Here is a 22,715-nt window from a genome sequence, read left to right as displayed (position 1 = left end):
GGGATCTAGGGGCCTGGAGGAGGTGCATCAGGGAAGGGATATGTGGAGCTGCCATGGGGGTGCCCCTCAGGAGCTATAGTTACATCCACCTCCTATGTGCCTTCACATAAGTTGATGTTACACCCAGGACCAGTGATAGAGTGTTTGGCGCCCCCCTGCAAATGATAAATTTGCACCTTCCCTTCCAAAAAAAAAGAACAGCGCATGCCGCAAAAAGGGGTGTGGTCACACAAGGAAAGAGCGTGGCCAGAATGGTACCCACAATTCAAATTACACCACACAGTATTACAATCTAATTCACAATACCCCAAACGTCGTGCCCGATTCATATTACACGACATAGTAGTGCCCCTTATTCACATTACGTCACACAGTAGTGCCCCTTCTTGTACACGTTACACCACACAGTACTTCCCCTTTTACACAAGGCCCACAGTAGCGCCCCTTATCAGAGGTGTAGCTGGGTGCCATGGTGCCCGGAGCAAGGGTATGTTTCATCGCCCCTTTCCCTTTATTGAATTGGGGGCATGTTACATTTGAAAAGAAAAAGATATTTTAAAATTGGTGACAGGGCTTATTCTAGACCTTGAGGAGCTCAGGGGGAAAGATTCCTTTGGTGCCCACCATGCTCAAGACAGGGACAGTGCGCACCGAAGCCGCGCACCAAAAATATAGAGCCATGGCCACAGAATAGTACCAGTTCACATTACACCTCACAGTAGTGTCCGTTAGTCACATTACACTGCACAGTAGTATCCTTATACATGTTACGTCACACAGAAAAGCCGCTTATACACGTTACACCACAGAAGAGCACCTAATACATGTTATGCCAGGTAGAGTGGCTTATACACATTATGCCAGATAGAGTCCATTATACACGTTACGCCAGGCAGAGCACATTATACACGTTATGCCAGGTAGAGCCCATTATACACGTTATGCCAGGTAAAGCCCATTATACACATTATGCCAGGTACAGCCCATTATACACATTATGCCAGGTACAGCCCATTTTACACGTTATGCCAGGTACAGCCCATTTTACACGTTATGCCAGGTATAGCCCATTATACACACTATGCCAGGTACAGAACATTAAACACATTATGCCAGGTAGAGCCCATTATACACGCTATGCCAGGTACAGAACATTAAACATATTATGCCAAGTACAGCTGAACCACCTCATACCTACCACCTCAAACCCACCCTGCTACTGTAAATGTAGTACCTTCTGCTTCACCACTTACACTGCCCCTTACACATAATGCCCACAGTCGTAGAGCCACATATAATGCCCACAGTAATAGTGCCCCTTTCATATAATGCCCACAGTAGTGTCACAAATAATGCCCACGGTATTGTATGCCCCTTACAGATATGTCTCCACAGTGCTCCACAGGTGCTGCTCCTTCTATGCCTTCTCCTCCTCCTCCCTCTTGCAGACACCATTACTCCAGCAACAGCAGCTCTGGTGGATGTTGGATTTGACGCCGAGAGGGGGGGGGGGACAGGTACTACTTACCCGAGCCCGGGACTGATGGAGGGGCCCAGCGGGATGGGGGAGGGGGGGTCCGCTGCACTTATTTCCTCCCTCCTTACTGGTCTGCAACAATAGCATAAGCTCTCAGACCTGGCAGAGTATGCTGTGCTGCAGTGCCAGAGGCAGAGAGGCAGACTGCTTCTGCTGCTGCTGGACCTCTGCATGTTCATGTACAGGTAGGGGGGGAGTGATCACACTGATCACGCTCCCCACATGAATTGCCTCTGGCTGAGGTGCTCAAGGAGCCCCCCAACTCCACACCGCTGGGCTTTGCAAAGATTTTTGTGATTTTGTCATAAGGGGGCATGGCTGCGCCTCCCGCAATTAGGCCACGCCCCCAAAATGTTATGCGGGCGGCAGAACTCTCACCAGCATTGGATGTCAGGGACTTGGGAGCAGCGGGGAGGGAGCCAGGCAAGAGGGACCTTGCGCTGGGAGCCGTGCTACACGCTGCCAGCGCTGCTACCTGCCTTACAGTTTGACAGGCGTAGCTGCAGATGGCAGCAGCAGGGTATCAGAGCAGGGAGAGCGCCTCTTCATTCATAGTGCCTTCCTGCACTGCATACCCTTGCTGAGCGGGTAGCGCCGGCTCTGGTTACACCTGTCAGCACGGAGGAAGTACTGAGACACTATGGCCCTCATTCCGAGTTGATCGCACGGAGCAACTTTTTGCTGCTAGTGCGATCAACTTGACGCCGCCTATGGGGGAGTGTATTTTAGCATAGCAGGGCTGCGATCGCTTGTGCAGCCCTGCTATGCTATAAAAAAGTTTCCTGCAAAACAAGACAATTGTTTATTACATTTTATCGCTTTTCAGTCACATTAATTTTATTCAAGGCTTGATTAAAAGTTAAGTTTATCCCAGATTCAATTTCAAGATACGAGTGCCCCAACACAGAGTCTTTCTTTTTTTCTTGTTTTGTGTACATCTTGAATCTAAGTCAGTTTTTTCAAATGATCGTTTAACATGTCAAATAACATCAGAATTTGCTGAAAAGTTTATTGCTGCAAACAGATTTGAAATAGCAGTTATGGTTCAAAAGTTACAACACTTTTTTTGTTGCAGGTAACTGAAGATGGAGAGAATTGATGTCATTTTGATGTCTGGAGAAAAAAAATTCCGTGTCATAGCTGCAGATTTTAACAACCGGCACCCAGAAAGACCTCCAATTTCACATAACACTTTCAGGTGCCTAATTTCCAAATTCTGAGAAACTGGGACTGTGGCTGACAAGTCATGAAGTGGTCGTCCAAAAAGTGCTAATGATGAGACAACTTCAACAATGGTTTTGGCATCCTCCGCGAAGAGCCCACAACGCAGCACACAACGTTTGTCAGCAGAATGTGGAATCAGCCAGTAATCAATCGTATGAATCCTTCATGCCCATCGATGGCATCCATTCAAGATCCAGCTACTCCAGTACCTAGCAGAGGATGACCCAGACAGACATATGCAGTTTTGCACGTGGGCCTTAGACCAACATCAGCAGGATCCCTCTTTTGCACAAGGCATCTTCTTCAGTGATGAGGCAAACTTTTATGCCAGTGGTGAAGTTAACCGTCATAACCACAGGTACTGGAGTGACCACAATCCACACTGGATGGAACCTTCCAAGGTTGTTGGTAACGTAAAGGTTATGGTGTGGTATGGGATATGGGGTACCCGTGTAATTGGACCCATTTTCATTGACCAGAACCTAAATGCACAACGCTACTTCCAAATGCTGCAAGAAGTGGTGCTCCCCTCAGTTGTGAATGAAGATGGCAGCTTCCCATGTTACTTTCAGCAGGATGGGGCTCCACCACACTACGGAGCCGTTGTTCATCAGTGGTTAGATGGTCAATTTCCTGGTAATTGGATTGGCCGACGTGGTTCTGTGGAATGGCTACCCAGATCACATGACCTCACACCACCTGACTTTTATCTATGGGGTCATTTAAAGCAACTCGTGTATGTGGAGAAAATAAGAAACAGATATCATCTCCAGCAACGCATTGAAGAAGGGTGTGTCAGCATTTCTTCGGAAATCCTTCTGCGAGTGCATGACGATTGGATCCAGAGCCTTCGAATTTGTGTTGACCAAGAGGGACAACATGTTGAACACATTAAATGACTGTCCTTTGTGGAGAACTGTTCAGCCTGTAATTCCAACAATAAAAGTGTTGTAACTTTTAAACCATACAGTAACTGTTATTTTAATAAACTGCAGCAGTAAACTTTTCAGCAAGTTCTGATGTTGTTTGACATGTTACACGACCCCCTTTCCATTTGAAAAACGGACTTAGATTCAAGATAGACGATTTCAAGACGGCGCCCGTGATCAGTGCATACCCTAAAAGACAGCCCACCTCACCCATACCTTACGAACGGGTCGGAATGACCCCCATTATTCTATTACTTATCCATAGATAGCCTGTTCTGAATATTATGAAAAATAACACTCACTGCTAATAATTTATATGGTACACATATGAGGTATTCAAGACAGGTCGAGGAAAATAATTCTACCTTTTAGCAAAAGGTGGAATAATCTGGTGGGGGCATGTGCGGAGCTGTTTGCCAACTGTTGCTCTGATCCACCGACACAGAGGGTAAGCACTGTCTCCTGCAATGAGAAAAAAACACATTTTATTTTTAAATTACCAAATTTGTGGTTCCATCAGCTCATGAAAATTGATGAGCACATTTTTAATTAGCATCCTAGGGGCAAATTTACTAAGATGGGAGTTCTATTTAAGATGGGATGTTGCCCATAGCAACCAATCAGAGTCTACTTCTCATTTATCTAGCACCATGTAGAAGATAATACCTGGAATCTGATTGGTTGCCATGGGCAACATCCCATCTTAAATAGAACTCCCATCTTAGTAAATTTAGCCCCTTGTCTTTTATGGTGTGTGTGTTGTTATGTAATGGAGCTCTAAATAAGTGGGTTTGTGCAGGATAAAAAGGAGACATTATTTATCATACATTTGTACATCTTGCAGAACTAAATTGATTGGCTATGTGCAATGTTAACATCTGAACAATATTATTTCTTAACTCAACATTAGCTCCAATATGCATTTACAGCAGCTACAGCATTGATTACATAAATTAGAACTAGAGAAATAATTCTGATAAAACTTTTGCAGCATGAAATACACCAATGTGTAAAAGAAAAGAAAAAAGGACCTATCAACACAATAGATATTGGCCCTCATTCCGAGTTGTTCGCTCGTTGCCGAATTTTGCTATATTGCGATTAGTCGCTTACTGCGCTTGCGCAATGTTCGCAGAGCGCATGCGCTTAGTTATTTTACTCAAAAGTTAGGTATTTTACTCACGGCATTACGAGGAATTTTCTTCGTTCTGGTGATCGGAGTGTGATTGACAGGAAGTGGGTGTTTCTGGGCGGAAACTGGCCGTTTTATGGGTGTGTGTGAAAAAATGCTGCCGTTTCTGGGAAAAACGCGGGAGTGGCTGGAGAAACGGGGGAGTGCCTGGGCGAACGCTGGGTGTGTTTGTGACGTCAAACCAGGAACGAAACTGACTGAACTGATCGCAGTGGCAGAGTAAGTGTCGAGCTACTCGGAAACTGCTAAGAAATTTCTATTCGCAATTTTGCGAATCTTTCGTTCGCAATTCTGCTATGCTAAGATACACTCCCAGAGGGCGGCGGCTTAGCGTGTGCAATGCTGCTAAAAGCAGCTAGCAAGCGAACAACTCGGAATGAGGGCCATTGTAAACAGTGAAGCATTTTCTTGTCTCAAGCTTACCTAAATATTTATCCGATATGTGCATTGTATGCTGGGACCATAGTCAGATTTAGACCCCATGGGATAGTCAAGGTATCTACTGTTCAGAGGCACCCTCAGTCAATCCACTCTCATTGGTGTCTAGGCACTAAAGGATGATAAATCATCCTTTAGTGCCTGTTCTTCAATGAAGAATCCCTGTTTGGCATGGTGAATAGTACCCATAATGTTTCAATACGTTCTTATTCTGTAGCTCAGTAAAAATGATTCACATAAAAATATTGTGTTCACCTACCATATTCACATACAGTTACTGTATGTGGCTCTGGATATAGTTGTACCTCTGATTGTCCTTGTTGCTTCTGGTAGGAAGCCACTAGAAAATGCAGGAGGTGGAATTGAGGTGGGATGGGGGGTATTCAGGAGATTGACTGAGACAGGCAGAGACACATGCAGAAGATGGACTGAGAGAGGAGAAGTAGAAGAAGGAGGCTGGAGCTGTGGAGAGGAAACAGGCAGGATACTAATAGACAGGGATCAACCTAACATAGGCATGATATGCCACAAATGATCAGCCTTGCACCTTACAGCACGGACGACCTGGGACATTAGTAACTGTAATTTCCTGTCTGTCCACTATGGCAGAGGAGCAGGAATCTGGTTTTGCTTTTGCACAGCCACATACTAGTGAGTGTTTCAGCTATTCAGATGTGGAGGCTGAACACATACTTAATGCTTGTAAAGTTCAGGATGAATTGGACAGACCAGACAATGCAGATTTATTTAAAGACTGGTATTATTTAAAAAGACGTGAGCTGGATTACTTTTATCATGCAGCAACTTTGTCCGAATACTACAAAGACAAACAACTACCTAGGGGCTTCAGGGTGCGCAACACACCTACAATTGGTCGGCACAGTGTCCCATTTTGTAAAAAATGGGTGGGCGTACTAAATAAATGCTCCATGGACCTTCTACTCTTAGTCATCGAGGAGTCTTCTAGAGAACTAGCCCAAGTAAGAACCAAACTCATGGAGTTTGAGTTGGTTAATAAGCCTACACTGATTCAAGATAGCCAGACTAATTGGAGCGATTAACTCACTAAACAGGTTGATCATTATAAGAAAGAGTTACTGCATTTTAAGAGAGAGAGAAAACGAACTGTCCAGCAGGACTATGAGCTGAATAGAGTTTATTTGTGGCTTAGCGCCCCAGCCCCCCGTCGCTCTAATAGTTTCTTTAATAGAAATCGCAAACCAAGAGCACGGTTTACGGATTATGAAGGGTCCAGCACATCTCACAGTGAAACAGAACCTACAACACGTGATTCACTTCTAAGTGGACACCCTTTAGGGGTAAAGACCACTGCTGCCTACAAAAAGCCACCAGCAGGAGGACGCGGAGAGGTAGGCAACACGAGAGGGAGACCAAGGAGAACAACACGCAAATGAAGGAGCTGGTCTTTAATTTATCTTCCAAACCCTTGTCGGATATGGAATATACAATCCTTTCAAAGGGACTATCATTTATTCCGACAGTGAGACATGATGCATTTCAGTGGAAGGTGGATACTTTCAAGTTTAATCGTTCCTTACATTTGCAGGAACATTTTGGTGCTGAACCAGGAATATCTGCGACTAAGTCTGTAAGTGATATTCCTACACAATTGAGAAAACTTCAGCCGAAATCAGGTTTTGATCCGGTATCAGTGAGTCCGTCTGTTAAGACATTCTCTAGGCTAATGGAACAAGTGGGTGAGGACTGTGCATTTAAGGGTGCTGTACATCATAATTTATCATCTGATGAATTACATGCTTTAGAAATGTTACAGAAACGCACTGATATTATTATCAGGAATGCGGATAAGGGTGGGGCCATTGTGGTTCAGGATGTTGTTGATTATGTTCAGGAATGTAACAATCAGCTAGATGATGCTACTATCTATGAAAAATTAGTATCTGACCCTACCAATGGTTTCAAGTGTGAATTAGATCGATTGTTGACACATGCTGAGACCAATTTGTGGATCTCTAAGGATTTGAGAAGAGCATTGAGCACTGATCATCCTGTTACACCTATTTTCTACACCATTCCTAAGTTACACAAGAACCCGTTACACCCCCCGGGGAGACCAATCATCTCAGCTAGGGGGTCCCTTTATCATCCAGTTTCGACCTTCCTGGATGCTTTACTAAACCCTTGTGTACAGCACCCCCCCACTTATTTGAAAGATACGACCACATTACTTCAACGTTTAGAACAGCTGGGTCCCCTCCCTGAAGGTGTATTACTTTGTAGTGCAGATGTAACCAGCCTGTATACGTGTATTTCCCACCATTTGGGGATTATGGCTGTAAGAAGTTTGTTAAGTGACAATCCGGTGTATCAGGGTCCACCAATAGAGTTCTTTATTGATTTGCTAACTTTGGTTCTCACTAGGAATTACTTTTTCTTCAATGGAAAGTTTTATTTGCAGAAGCTTGGCTGTGCGATGGGGTCCAATGTGGCCCCATCGTACGCAAATGCGTTCATGTGCTGGGTTGAGAAACCACTGTTGCTACAACAACCACAGAGTAAGTTTGTCATCTTATATCTCAGATATATTGATGACTTGCTTATTCTGTGGAGTGGTGAGGAGGCGTCTTTGGCTACTCTGCTGGATGATCATAATACATCTGACAGTGTGGTAAAGCTTACATACAAGATTTGCTCTTCTTGTATACAGTTTCTTGACGTCAATATAGAACTGAGAGATAATGAACTGGTTACATCACTTTATTGTAAAGCCACGGATAGAAACACACTTCTCAAACATGACAGTTTTCATCCACTTCCATTGCGTCATGGCCTACCGTATTCACAGATGCTTAGAGCCAAACGTATAACAAGTGACCCTATCTTGGTTGATCAAGCCCTTGATAGCATGGTCAAGAAATTTGTGGATAGAGGTTATGACAGACGCATGCTTGGTAACATCAAAGAGAAGGTAAATTTGATTCCCAGAGAGAACCTGTTGAAGTCTAAAGACCCCACTGGGTCATCAATTAAGAAAATACCATGGGTAAACAGGTACACTAATTCCAGTGATGCAACCAAGAAAGAGGTCAAGATATTATGGCCTATTATTAGCTCTGATAGAGATCTCCCCTCTTTGTACAACACACAGTTGATGCCTGCCTATACCAGGGGTAAGAATTTGAAAGATCGATTGGTTAAATTAGATGTCACTGACATGATGAAAACTAAACCGGCATCTCACTTTATGACCAGAAAGGCGGGTAGTTATCGTTGTGTTGGGTGTGTAACATGTAGATCCCTCTTAGTGGGCAATACAATTAGCCATCCTAGATCAGGGAAGAAATTTACCATCAATTTTCCCCTCACTTGCACATCCAGATTTGTCATCTACGTTCTGTCTTGCCCATGTGGGTTATACTACGTGGGCAAGACAGAATGTCAGTTTAGGGAGAGAATGGCCAATCACAGGTCCGCCATTCGAGCAGCATTAGAAACTGGTAGAAGTGACCAGCCAGTTGCCCGTCATTGTATACAAGCTTCACACAGCATAGCGAGTATTCGCTGCAGACTAATTGACCATGTCCCTGCTTCTAATCGGGGGGGGGGGGGGGGGAATAGAGGTAAAAAAACTCCTCCAGTTAGAGAGCAGGTGGATTCATAGGATGGACACCCTTGCACCCAAGGGATTGAATGAAGTTCTGGGATTGCACTGTTTTTTATAATGTTTCTTATAATGTTTTGGACGATACTGTCAATTTACATAACAGATTCGTTTATGCATGATCTGGTCCATATTATTCATTGTGTGAAGTGTAAAGAATATATGATTCATGATGAGAAGTGTAAAGAATTTATCACTATGTGCAGTGCAAAATATGTAGTTGTAAAACTTTCTAGTGATATATCTTGGGGATATGTTTATAGTCCATGTCCTTGTGCTGTTTTTTTAACTTATTTTTAATTGTTTGCGTAATGTATGTTTTTTCAAATATTTTTTTGTTTATGTATGACAGTTGCTATGGTGACGGTTATGCTCTCCTGATGTGGATCGCTGTTTGATGACATCATCCGTTCTAGACGGCCAGTATCAGAGGCAAGGGAACGCGCCGGTGGCCGTCTGTGGGTTATGACTCACTGTGTACGTCTTTTGGATGGGACAGGCGAGCGTCATGAACAGGCGGCGGCTGATGACGTCATCCGCCGTGACACGTGGGCGGCAATGAATGATGGTGTTTGGATTCAGCAGCGGTTTCACAGGTATTTTTGTTATTATCATGTTTATTGGGTGTATATCTCTGAGGGTATTTAAGACACATTTGTATCATTGTACACTCATCCCTGACGACGGGCTGTAGCCCGAAACATGTGTTGGATGCACGTTTGACAATAAAACACTACTGCTAGCAAAAAGCCTCCTGGGTGCCGTCGTGATTCCTGACCACAAATGATCAATGTATTTTTTTCTCCCCTGGTAATGTAACCCCAGTGTGACCCATGAAGACCTGATTCTTCCCCAGATGGCCTGCCACACACGGAGTCCCACAACCAGACACTACACTGATGACTGTCAATGATGTAACCATTGATGGATTCCTGCCATCCATGTAAACCACCAATAGCACCATCAATGGAGAATATCAATGGTAGACCTGTCGATAGTTAACTCTATCCTAACAATTCCAGGTTTCAAAGAGCATCAGAGCTCAGCACATCCTCCTTTTACCCCTTTGTTAGTTCTCATTGGATAGACTTATCTTCAGTGTACAATAAGAGAGCTGCAGGAGCCTCCACTGCCAATCTTTGTGAATCAACACATAGGGGGATATCCAATTAGCCCCGGGGCTAATTGTCCCGCCGGGGGCTAGCTAATTAGCCCCGATAAGCCGCAGCACGCGCCGGCTTATCAGGGATTTTGTCTCACCTGCCTCCGGCAGGCGAAGCAGGATCCCCGCAAACAGCCCCGTTTTCGGACACAGGTTTCACTGAACCTGTGTGTTTTCGGGAGAAGGTTTTTTTTTTTACAGGCGATCTATCTGGATAGTCTGTAAAAAAAAAATTGGTGAAACATCGGAAAAAAAGGCAGTTTTTCGGATCCGGTGTTTTACCGTGGATAATTGGATATCCCCCTTACTGAGTTCAGCAAAATGACCCCACGATCGCCTCCACCTGACAATGCCAGGCTCTAGTTGGTCGCCTGTGCCGCCTTGTCTATAATCCACCCCTGGCATGAACTACTGTACATGACACATATGACATCTGATTATTGTTTTTTTTATATTTAATTTTTTAGTCATAAAGTGAATGCCTTGATCCCATACATGGAGCGATGTGGTTCCAAAGGGTCTCTTTATTATTACGTACATGGCATGATTACCGGGGGAGGAGGGTGGGGGGGGGGAAATAATACATACATGACAATAATAACAATTATCTTAGATACTAATATATTCCGTTATTTCATTACACAATTACCTAAAAGCCACTCCTGCATACATTGACTCTCAGATAATTTTTGCCATATTATGAAGAAGTCATAAACACACTTAGGAAATATGGCAACTAGGCTACTGATTGGGGAGACAAATCAAAAGAAATGTGATTTGACAAGATCACTGGAATAGTGGGGGAACAAAGGTATATTTCTTACCTACGTGTTTTAAATCCCCAGCAATAGTGTTTTGTTCTGCTGAGAGCTTTTGGTAAGAAACGGATTAGGGCCCTGGGGTTGGATGTGAGAAGAAAGGGCGGGTTCTCCTTCCATTTAGGAACAGTTCGGGTCTTTGGGCTTTTAGCCTCACAGAAGGCTAATTAGGGCTTTCAGCTATATGGGTGTGTTAAAAAGGCTGTCAGCCTGATCATTGCTCTCTCTTACTGCTTGGGGAAAAGGAGAGTCTATGGATTCTCATCACTGGAATAGGGGTGGAATTGCCTCAGTTTCCTTACCTATGTGTTTTAATACCCCAGAAATATTTTGGCGGTTCTGCTGAGAGCTTTTGGCTTTTGGCAAGAACTAGGTTAGGGCCCTGGGTTTGGGGTTGGTTCTCTGTCTATTTAGGCCCAGTTTGAGTCTTTAGGCTTTTAACCTCACTGAAGGCTAATTAGTGCTTTAAGATGTATGTGTGTGTTAAAAAGGATGTCAGCCTGATCAGTTCTCTCTCATACTGCCTGGGGAAAGAGGAGAGACTACGGAGTCTCTGTAAAAGAGAAACCTGCTTTTGAAAACCAATGAGCTGTGCCTGGTAAACTACTCCTTGTATTTTTTGTTTAGTGAGTTAAGATTATCCTGTGTTTAGTTAGTGCAAACTGGCAAGTTATTTTATTTTTTAGATTTATCTCTATTTTTCTGACAATAAAACTGGCTGAGACCTGTTGCACCAAACCAACCAACTTGTGTAATCTCTCAGCTGCTGCACACTGCCATAAACCTCAAGAGATGTTATCTGTTCCAGTTATCTTGTCACACCCGATTATTGATTGACTGAAAATGTTTTACGGTTACAAAACATTATCATGTTCTGTACAGGTGATACACACAGAAATTAAGTGATGTTGTAAAATTGTCCTCATTCAGTGGAAAAGTAATAAATCACTTTGAAGCATGGCAGGAATGCAGGAATCACTTGCTTCTCTAACTGACTAAAGCAGAATTTTACATCTCACTAACCCCATCTACTGTGTCCTGGGATGACTGAAGTGCACAGAAGTGTAACATCACCAAGGATTTTGTCAGTGGTGGTACTCATGACCACTTTCATCAATCTTAAGCATTTCAAGTATGAAATGATGAAACACATCTGTGTTGCACAGCTCAAATAAGACTTAGGCATGGCCTGTATATGCACTACTTTACCTGCGTAGGGAGGGTGGAACAAGTGGAGCTCAGCTCCAGGCGCCATTGGGGACAGAAGGCGCCAGCTCACTGCACAGTTGAGAGCCGGTATCTCGGGCAGGGGTAGGAGGAGATGACTAGTAGAGAGGGAAGGGTTGGCCACCACACTGCCTGCATGTTGCATATCACTGATTGCACAGTGCAGTGCAGTGCAGTGCAGTGTGGTGTGTTGTTAGGAAAGAGGGGGGGTTTGGAGGCTTGTCAAAAGAACTTTCCTGGCTGTCAGGTATCTGCATTCAGTGATCTGGAACATTCAGGCAGTGTAGTGGCCACCGCTTCCCTTTCCTCAGTCCTTTCCTTCTACCCACGGAGGTCCAGCCTGTCAGTCACAGCTCCGCCCCTCCAGGCTGGAACGAGGAGCTGCTCTGCTGCTGCCCTATTGGTGAGAATTAATGTGTGTATACTGTGTGTATATGTCTGTATATACTGTGTGTTTATGTGTATATGTGTGTGCTTGTGTGTAAATGTGTTTGTGTGTAAATGTTTGTGTATATGTCTGTGTGCTAATGTGTATACATGTATGTGTGTGTTTGTCTATATACAGGTTGAGTATCCCTTATCCAAAATTCAAAATCCCACATTTTTTGTTACCCTACAGAGATTATGACACATATATAGATATATTATATTATGGGGTATATTCAATTGCAGTCGAATACCGCCGTCTGTCGAAAAGACGGCAGTTTTCGACTTTTTAAGGTCGAATCCTGATTCGACCTATTCAGAGTTTTTCGACAAGTCAAGGCATTCGACTTGTCGAAAAGCACGTGGATCGGTGGAATAGCTGCCGATCCACGTGTTGATGTCAAAAACGGGGCCAAATCTGACAGTTTTTAGCCCCGTTTTCGACCATCTCAATCCGACATCAAAATGATGTCGGAATGAGATGGACCCGGAGGAGGCAGGGGGGGGGGGAGCCGCAGGGAGACGGGGGGACAGTGGGCGAGCATACAGGAGATCAGCGCTACGATCAGCGTTACAGCTGGATGTCACTCACCCTCCCGACACCACGGCAGCTTCCACCAGGGTCCAGCACGCTGGTGGAGCCTGGTGGAAGCTGCCGTGAGGGCGGGCGGGTGAGTGACATCCTGCTGCAGTGCTACTCTGTAGCGCTGATCTCCCTCTGGCTGCCGCCGGCTGTCCCCCCGCGGCTCGCCCCCCCTCGTCTCCTCCGGGTCCCATCTAAAATTCGTCTTGAAAAAGTCGAATTTTAGATGGGATTGAATAGGGGTTGTCGGATCCATTCCGACAAATACATGTCGGAATGGATCCGACTTTAATTGAATATACCCCTGTATCTCTATATAATATAGCTATATACATGTATACACATAATATATAATAAAATATGTAATTATCTCAGTAGGGGACCCAAAAATGTGGGATTTTGAATTTTGGATAAGGGATACTCAACCTGTACTGTATTTGTGTGTTTATGTATGTCTGTGCCTATATGTGTGTGAATCTATGTCTGTATGTATGTATGTGTGTGTGTGTGTGTGTGTGTGTGTGTGTGTGTGTGTGTGTGTGTGTGTGTGTGTGTGTGTGGTGGTGGGTGGGGGTGCCGTGACATGAACCTGCTCCGGGTAGCATGTCTCCACGCTACGCCCCTGGCTGTAGTAGCTGCTCTTCCTCTACTATAACTGTCAGCAACTCCACCTGTATAAAACATAAACAGAATGGAAGAATGAAGCTATAGGTCAGGATTATGGCTACAGATACCAATTCATTAAAAAATACTTGGCATTTAACAAATGAAACCTACCTAAATTCCCTTATATTGAAGACATGCTTCACCCACATAATTAGTGACAGCGTGTAAGGTTTATTAATTATTGTATAAAAATATATATTAAACATAGGTTTGATATACATGCAGAACATAAAAATCACCTTATATTGCAATTAATTTAAACATTTTATAGATTTGTACTATAAACATATGATAAAAACGGGGGTCATCAGGTGAGAGAACCCGCCTCGTCCTCTGAGGCCACATCCCCTCCTCCAAAAGCCACACCACTGGCGTGCCAGGTGCCGCTTCACAGTATTAAGAAGTATGGAAAACGAGCGATGATGCTAACGATTTCTCTTGAATTCCCCCGGCAGTATATAGGGGGTGATTCAGACCTGATCGCTGGTAAGCGTTTTCGCACAGCGGGCGATCAAGAAGTAACTGTGCATGCGTATGCACCACAATGCGTGCCCGCGCCGGACAGCAACAAAGGGCATCGCCGGTCAGCGATGGGATGGCGTGAAAAATCCGATTGCATGGGCGTTCACAAGATGATTGACAGGAGGAAGCCGTTTGTGGGTGGTAACTGACCACTTACTGGGAGTGTCCAGAAAAATGCAGGCATGCCCAAATGTTTTCAGGGAGGGTGTCTGACGTCAGCTCCAGCCCCGATCAGCCTCTTCTCATCGTACCGTAGGAGTAATTCCTGGTCTGCGTACAGGATGCACACAGTGGATTTTTGCAGCTTGGCGTACACATGGGATCGCACACTTGCACAGTGAATTTACACACCCCCTGGAGGCAGCGACTATCCGAACGCAGGACATCAAAGTTTTCAGCCCAGCGATCAGGTCTGAATCACCTCCATAGTGCAAAAACATAAGATAGATCTTTAAGATTTGCAAAGATCTGAAGAGTGGGCGGCCACACCCAGGAATATGTTGTAGTTGACAATAGCTTCAGATCTTACCTGCAGCATCCGCGGGACAGCGCATCAGAACGTTATCGTTCATGAAAACTGCACAATTTGCAGGATTTCAAGCGATTTATCGTTCTGATGCGTCAAAATCGTACAATCGTCCCTGGAATCGTATGGCCAGCTTTAGGGGTATATTCAATTGAAGTCGAAAACTGCCGTCTATCGAAAAGATTCAATATTTTCCTAAATTTTTCGTTAAGTCGATGAATTTGACTTGTCGAAAAGCACGTGGATCGGCGGAATAGCTGCCGATCCACGTGCTTGTGGTTTTGGCCCCCTTTTCGACCATCTCAGTCCGACATCAAAATGATGTCGGACTGAGATGTGGACCCAGAGGAGGCAAGGGGGGGGAGCTGCAGGGAGACGGGGGGACAGCCGGTGGGCATACAGGGAGATCAGCGCTACAGTAGCGCTGCAGCTGGATGTCACTCAGCCGCCCGACCTCACGGCAGCTTCCACCCGGCTCCAGCACGCTGGTCTCGCCGTGGCTCGCCCCCCTTCTCCTCCTCTGCGTCCCATCTAAATTCGACTTGAAAAAGTTGAATTAAGATGGGATTGAATAGGGGTTGTCGGATCCATTCCGACAAATACATGTCGGAATTGATCCGACTTTAATTGAATATACCCCTTAGTCTGACATTGGCAGAGTGTACACATCTGAATTAGGCCCAAAGAAAAAGGGACAAAGGACAGGACATATTGGAGTGCACAACATTCCCCTGCCTATAGGCAGGGCCGGCTCTACCATTAGGCAGCTTTAGGCGGCTGCCTAGGGGCGCCGGCCACTGAAGGGCACCACTGAATTCATTTATCAAAAAAATTAAGGTTGTCTCTGTATGCGGGTCAGTAATGAACTTTCAGATGTAGGCATGGAACACAATAACAAATATATGATGCCAGAATCCCGACAACCAAGATCCAGAATGTATGCCAGGGAGGGTTAGGGGTAGGCTGCGGGGAGTGTTGGGATAAGGATAAGGGGTAAGGTTAATTAACTTAATTCAGAATGTCTGTATTATGATGGTCAGGATGTCGCTGTTGGTATTCTGACCGGCGGCATCCCATACCCAACCCCAATTAAATATCCCTACTAGACCCCATTTACAGTGTTATACAGCATATAAAGAATAGACGGAACTCAGTGAAAGTATATTGTGAACAAAGTGAAAGTATATTGTGAACAAAGTCACAAAATTTTGTGACCGTTTATAATATATTTATCACCTTAAAAGTCCTTGAGTGTTGTCCCTTTTCACTGTCTATGTATAATGATGCAATTCACCCCAGTCCACTTAGTGGCCACCTGCATCTCTCCTCCGAGAGGTGGTGGTGGTGGTGGGGTTTGTAGGTTAAGGGGTGCTAGGCTGAAGCGTTGCCTAGGGTGCAGAGAGACCTTGCACCGGCCCTGCCTATAGGTTCTGAAGGGCTGGGCCGCACACAAACATCCTCATATCCCTAAAAATCCCTGACTTGCTAGGTCTGCCTTCATGCAAGATTCATGTTGGGGCGCTGTGGGAACATTGAAAACATTGGGATACTGTAGTGATATTGCCACTGTTTCAGCATATCAATGGGTAACAAACATACATAAAGATATCTCAGGATGCGCAGCTTAGTTTTCATAAAGGGTGTGAAACCTCCTTGTCATGGAGTACTGTACTAAAGCCAGCTTTTTATTTGGGGTATTAAAGGGTGTGCAATGGATCTTTTTTAAGCATAAAATAAGCAGAGTACCAAATTTAGATACGTTATTATAATTGATAAGGGGATTCACCCTGCACACAGGACAAATACTTACCAGGTGACCATATGCCAGCAGTGCCATATGTCATTGGAAATTTGGCTCTGACAACGGGATGTAGTTATGTGGCCGGTGGTCAGGAGACATCCTGCCACCTCAGAATCCCGGGAATAGAATCAGCTCACCACTGAGTCTGCAGCAAGCCGAGTGCAGCAAGCCTGCAAGGGGCTTGTTGAGCTCGTTCCCCATGCCGGCCTTCCCGATGCCGGGATCCCAGCATCGGTATGCTGACCGGCAGTCTCCTGACCGCCGGTCATGCATACCCAACCCCTGACAACAAAGACAGCAAAGACTAAGGGTCTGACTCAGAGATGGATGTAGACGTTAGAGATGAGCGCCTGAAATTTTTCGGGTTTTGTGTTTTGGTTTTGGGTTCGGTTCCGCGGCCGTGTTTTGGGTTCGAACGCGTTTTGGCAAAACCTCACCGAATTTTTTTTGTCGGATTCGGGTGTGTTTTGGATTCGGGTGTTTTTTTCAAAAAACACTAAAAAACAGCTTAAATCATAGAATTTGGGGGTCATTTTGATCCCAAAGTATTATTAACCTCAAAAACCATAATTTACACTCATTTTCAGTCTATTCTGAATACCTCACACCTCACAATATTATTTTTAGTCCTAAAATTTGCACCGAGGTCGCTGTGTGAGTAAGATAAGCGACCCTAGTGGCCGACACAAACACCGGGCCCATCTAGGAGTGGCACTGCAGTGTCACGCAGGATGTCCCTTCCAAAAAACCCTCCCCAAACAGCACATGACGCAAAGAAAAAAAGAGGCGCAATGAGGTAGCTGTGTGAGTAAGATTAGCGACCCTAGTGGCCGACACAAACACCGGGCCCATCTAGGAGTGGCACTGCAGTGTCACGCAGGATGGCCCTTCCAAAAAACCCTCCCCAAACAGCACATGACGCAAAGAAAAAAAGAGGCGCAATGAGGTAGCTGACTGTGTGAGTAAGATTAGCGACCCTAGTGGCCGACACAAACACCGGGCCCATCTAGGAGTGGCACTGCAGTGTCACGCAGGATGTCCCTTCCAAAAAACCCTCCCCAATCAGCACATGATGCAAAGAAAAAGAAAAGAAAAAAGAGGTGCAAGATGGAATTGTCCTTGGGCCCTCCCACCCACCCTTATGTTGTATAAACAAAACAGGACATGCACACTTTAACCAACCCATCATTTCAGTGACAGGGTCTGCCACACGACTGTGACTGATATGACGGGTTGGTTTGGACCCCCCCAAAAAAGAAGCAATTAATCTCTCCTTGCACAAACTGGCTCTACAGAGGCAAGATGTCCACCTCATCTTCACCCTCCGATATATCACCGTGTACATCCCCCTCCTCACAGATTATCAATTCGTCCCCACTGGAATTCACCATCTCAGCTCCCTGTGTACTTTGTGGAGGCAATTGCTGCTGGTCAATGTCTCCGCGGAGGAATTGATTATAATTAATTTTAATGAACATCATCTTCTCCACATTTTCTGGATGTAACCTCGTACGCCGATTGCTGACAAGGTGAGCGGCGGCACTAAACACTCTTTCGGAGTACACAATTGTGGGAGGGCAACTTAGGTAGAATAAAGCCAGTTTGTGCAAGGGCCTCCAAATTGCCTCTTTTTCCTGCCAGTATAAGTACGGACTGTGTGACGTGCCTACTTGGATGCGGTCACTCATATAATCCTCCACCATTCTATCAATGTTGAGAGAATCATATGCAGTGACAGTAGACGACATGTCCGTAATCGTTGTCAGGTCCTTCAGTCCGGACCAGATGTCAGCATCAGCAGTCGCTCCAGACTGCCCTGCATCACCGCCAGCGGGTGGGCTCGGAATTCTGAGCCTTTTCCTCGCACCCCCAGTTGCGGGAGAATGTGAAGGAGGAGATGTTGACAGGTCGCGTTCCGCTTGACTTGACAATTTTGTCACCAGCAGGTCTTTCAACCCCAGCAGACTTGTGTCTGCCGGAAAGAGAGATCCAAGGTAGGCTTTAAATCTAGGATCGAGCACGGTGGCCAAAATGTAGTGCTCTGATTTCAACAGATTGACCACCCGTGAATCCTTGTTAAGCGAATTAAGGGCTGCATCCACAAGTCCCACATGCCTAGCGGAATCGCTCCCTTTTAGCTCCTTCTTCAATGCCTCCAGCTTCTTCTGCAAAAGCCTGATGAGGGGAATGACCTGACTCAGGCTGGCAGTGTCTGAACTGACTTCACGTGTGGCAAGTTCAAAGGGCATCAGAACCTTGCACAACGTTGAAATCATTCTCCACTGCACTTGAGACAGGTGCATTCCACCTCCTATATCGTGCTCAATTGTATAGGCTTGAATGGCCTTTTGCTGCTCCTCCAACCTCTGAAGCATATAGAGGGTTGAATTCCACCTCGTTACCACTTCTTGCTTCAGATGATGGCAGGGCAGGTTCAGTAGTTTTTGGTGGTGCTCCAGTCTTCTGTACGTGGTGCCTGTACGCCGAAAGTGTCCCGCAATTTTTCTGGCCACCGACAGCATCTCTTGCACGCCCCTGTCGTTTTTAAAAAATTCTGCACCACCAAATTCAAGGTATGTGCAAAACATGGGACGTGCTGGAATTTGCCCATATTTAATGCACACACAATATTGCTGGCGTTGTCCGATGCCACAAATCCACAGGAGAGTCCAATTGGGGTAAGCCATTCCGCGATGATCTTCCTCAGTTGCCGTAAGAGGTTTTCAGCTGTGTGCGTATTCTGGAAAGCGGTGATACAAAGCGTAGCCTGCCTAGGAAAGAGTTGGCGTTTGCGAGATGCTGCTACTGGTGCCGCCGCTGCTGTTCTTGCGGCGGGAGTCCATACATCTACCCAGTGGGCTGTCACAGTCATATAGTCCTGACCCTGCCCTGCTCCACTTGTCCACATGTCCGTGGTTAAGTGGACATTGGGTACAACTGCATTTTTTAGGACACTGGTGAGTCTTTTTCTGACGTCCGTGTACATTCTCGGTATCGCCTGCCTAGAGAAGTGGAACCTAGATGGTATTTGGTAACGGGGGCACACTGCCTCAATAAATTGTCTAGTTCCCTGTGAACTAACGGCGGATACCGGACGCACGTCTAACACCAACATAGTTGTCAAGGCCTCAGTTATCCGCTTTGCAGTAGGATGACTGCTGTGATATTTCATCTTCCTCGCAAAGGACTGTTGAACAGTCAATTGCTTACTGGAAGTAGTACAAGTGGGCTTACGACTTCCCCTCTGGGATGACCATCGACTCCCAGCGGCAACAACAGCAGCGCCAGCAGCAGTAGGCGTTACACGCAAGGATGCATCGGAGGAATCCCAGGCAGGAGAGGACTCGTCAGAATTGCCAGTGACATGGCCTGCAGGACTATTGGCATTCCTGGGGAAGGAGGAAATTGACACTGAGGGAGTTGGTGGGGTGGTTTGCGTGAGCTTGGTTACAAGAGGAAGGGATTTACTGGTCAGTGGACTGCTTCCGCTGTCACCCAAAGTTTTTGAACTTGTCACTGACTTATTATGAATGCGCTGCAGGTGACGTATAAGGGAGGATGTTCCGAGGTGGTTAACGTCCTTACCCCTACTTATTACAGCTTGACAAAGGGAACACACGGCTTGACACCTGTTGTCCGCATTTCTGGTGAAATACCTCCACACCGAAGAGCTGATTTTTTTGGTATTTTCACCTGGCATGTCAACGGCCATATTCCTCCCACGGACAACAGGTGTCTCCCCGGGTGCTTGACTTAAACAAACCACCTCACCATCAGAATCCTCCTGGTCAATTTCCTCCCCAGCGCCAGCAACACCCATATCCTCCTCATCCTGGTGTACTTCAACACTGACATCTTCAATCTGACTATCAGGAACTGGACTGCGGGTGCTCCTTCCAGCACTTGCAGGGGGCGTGCAAATGGTGGAAGGCGCATGCTCTTCACGTCCAGTGTTGGGAAGGTCAGGCATCGCAACCGACACAATTGAACTCTCCTTGTGGATTTGGGATTTCGAAGAATGCACAGTTCTTTGCTGTGCTGCTTTTGCCAGCTTGAGTCTTTTCATTTTTCTAGCGAGAGGCTGAGTGCTTCCATCCTCATGTGAAGCTGAACCACTAGCCATGAACATAGGCCAGGGCCTCAGCCGTTCCTTGCCACTCCGTGTGGTAAATGGCATATTGGCAAGTTTACGCTTCTCCTCCGACAATTTTATTTTAGGTTTTGGAGTCCTTTTTTTACTGATATTTGGTGTTTTGGATTTGACATGCTCTGTACTATGACATTGGGCATCGGCCTTGGCAGACGACGTTGCTGGCATTTCATCGTCTCGGCCATGACTAGTGGCAGCAGCTTCAGCACGAGGTGGAAGTGGATCTTGATCTTTCCCTAATTTTGGAACCTCAACATTTTTGTTCTCCATATTTTAATAGGCACAACTAAAAGGCACCTCAGGTAAACAATGGAGATGGATGGATTGGATACTAGTATACAATTATGGACGGGCTGCCGAGTGCCGACACAGAGGTAGCCACAGCCGTGAACTACCGCACTGTACTGTGTCTGCTGCTAATATATAGACTGGTTGATAAAGAGATAGTATACTCGTAACTAGTATGTATGTATAAAGAAAGAAAAAAAAACCACGGTTAGGTGGTATATACAATTATGGACGGGCTGCCGAGTGCCGACACAGAGGTAGCCACAGCCGTGAACTACCGCACTGTACTGTGTCTGCTGCTAATATAGACTGGTTGATAAAGAGATAGTATACTCGTAACTAGTATGTATGTATAAAGAAAGAAAAAAAAACCACGGTTAGGTGGTATATACAATTATGGACGGGCTGCCGAGTGCCGACACAGAGGTAGCCACAGCCGTGAACTACCGCACTGTACTGTGTCTGCTGCTAATATATAGACTGGTTGATAAAGAGATAGTATACTCGTAACTAGTATGTATGTATAAAGAAAGAAAAAAAAACCACGGTTAGGTGGTATATACAATTATGGACGGGCTGCCGAGTGCCGACACAGAGGTAGCCACAGCCGTGAACTACCGCACTGTACTGTGTCTGCTGCTAATATAGACTGGTTGATAAAGAGATAGTATACTCGTAACTAGTATGTATGTATAAAGAAAGAAAAAAAAACCACGGTTAGGTGGTATATACAATTATGGACGGGCTGCCGAGTGCCGACACAGAGGTAGCCACAGCCGTGAACTACCGCACTGTACTGTGTCTGCTGCTAATATAGACTGGTTGATAAAGAGATAGTATACTACTAATATTATATATACTGGTGGTCAGGTCACTGGTCACTAGTCACACTGGCAGTGGCACTCCTGCAGCAAAAGTGTGCACTGTTTAATTTTAATATAATATTATGTACTCCTGGCTCCTGCTATAACCTATAACTGGCACTGCAGTAGTGCTCCCCAGTCTCCCCCACAATTATAAGCTGTGTGAGCTGAGCAGTCAGACAGATATATAATATATATAGATGATGCAGCACACTGGCCTGAGCCTGAGCAGTGCACACAGATATGGTATGTGACTGACTGAGTCACTGTGTGTATCGCTTTTTTCAGGCAGAGAACGGATATATTAAATAAACTGCACTGTGTGTCTGGTGGTCACTCACTATATAATATATTATGTACTCCTGGCTCCTGCTATAACCTATAACTGGCACTGCAGTAGTGCTCCCCAGTCTCCCCCACAATTATAAGCTGTGTGAGCTGAGCAGTCAGACAGATATATATAATATTATATATAGATAATAGATGATGCAGCACACTGGCCTGAGCCTGAGCAGTGCACACAGATATGGTATGTGACTGAGTCACTGTGTGCTGTGTATCGCTTTTTTCAGGCAGAGAACGGATTATAAAGTAAACTGCACTGTCCTCACTAGTAAACTCTCTCCACTCAGTCTCTACACTTCTACAGTAACAGTACTCCTCCTAGTCAGCTCCAGTAAATCTCTCTCAGTCTCTTATAATCTAAATGGAGAGGACGCC

At 45.4% G+C, this 22,715-nt stretch overlaps 1 long non-coding RNA gene across 1 annotated transcript; it reads right to left on the bottom strand.

Moving 5' to 3' along the window:
- Positions 1–2,347: 2,347 nt before the first annotated feature.
- LOC135010624 (uncharacterized) lies at positions 2,348–12,396 on the bottom strand. The gene is made up of 3 exons (XR_010209924.1): positions 12,153–12,396; positions 4,056–4,152; positions 2,348–3,686 (listed from the first exon to the last, which is right to left on the bottom strand). It is a non-coding gene; the product is annotated as an uncharacterized LOC135010624 (long non-coding RNA).
- Between the last annotated feature and the right edge of the window lie 10,319 nt (positions 12,397–22,715).

The sequence above is a fragment of the Pseudophryne corroboree genome, chromosome 2 (assembly GCF_028390025.1).
Source record: "Pseudophryne corroboree isolate aPseCor3 chromosome 2, aPseCor3.hap2, whole genome shotgun sequence".
In the NCBI taxonomy this organism is placed as follows: Eukaryota; Metazoa; Chordata; class Amphibia; order Anura; family Myobatrachidae; genus Pseudophryne; species Pseudophryne corroboree.
This window is presented reverse-complemented; position numbering and strand designations above follow the sequence as displayed.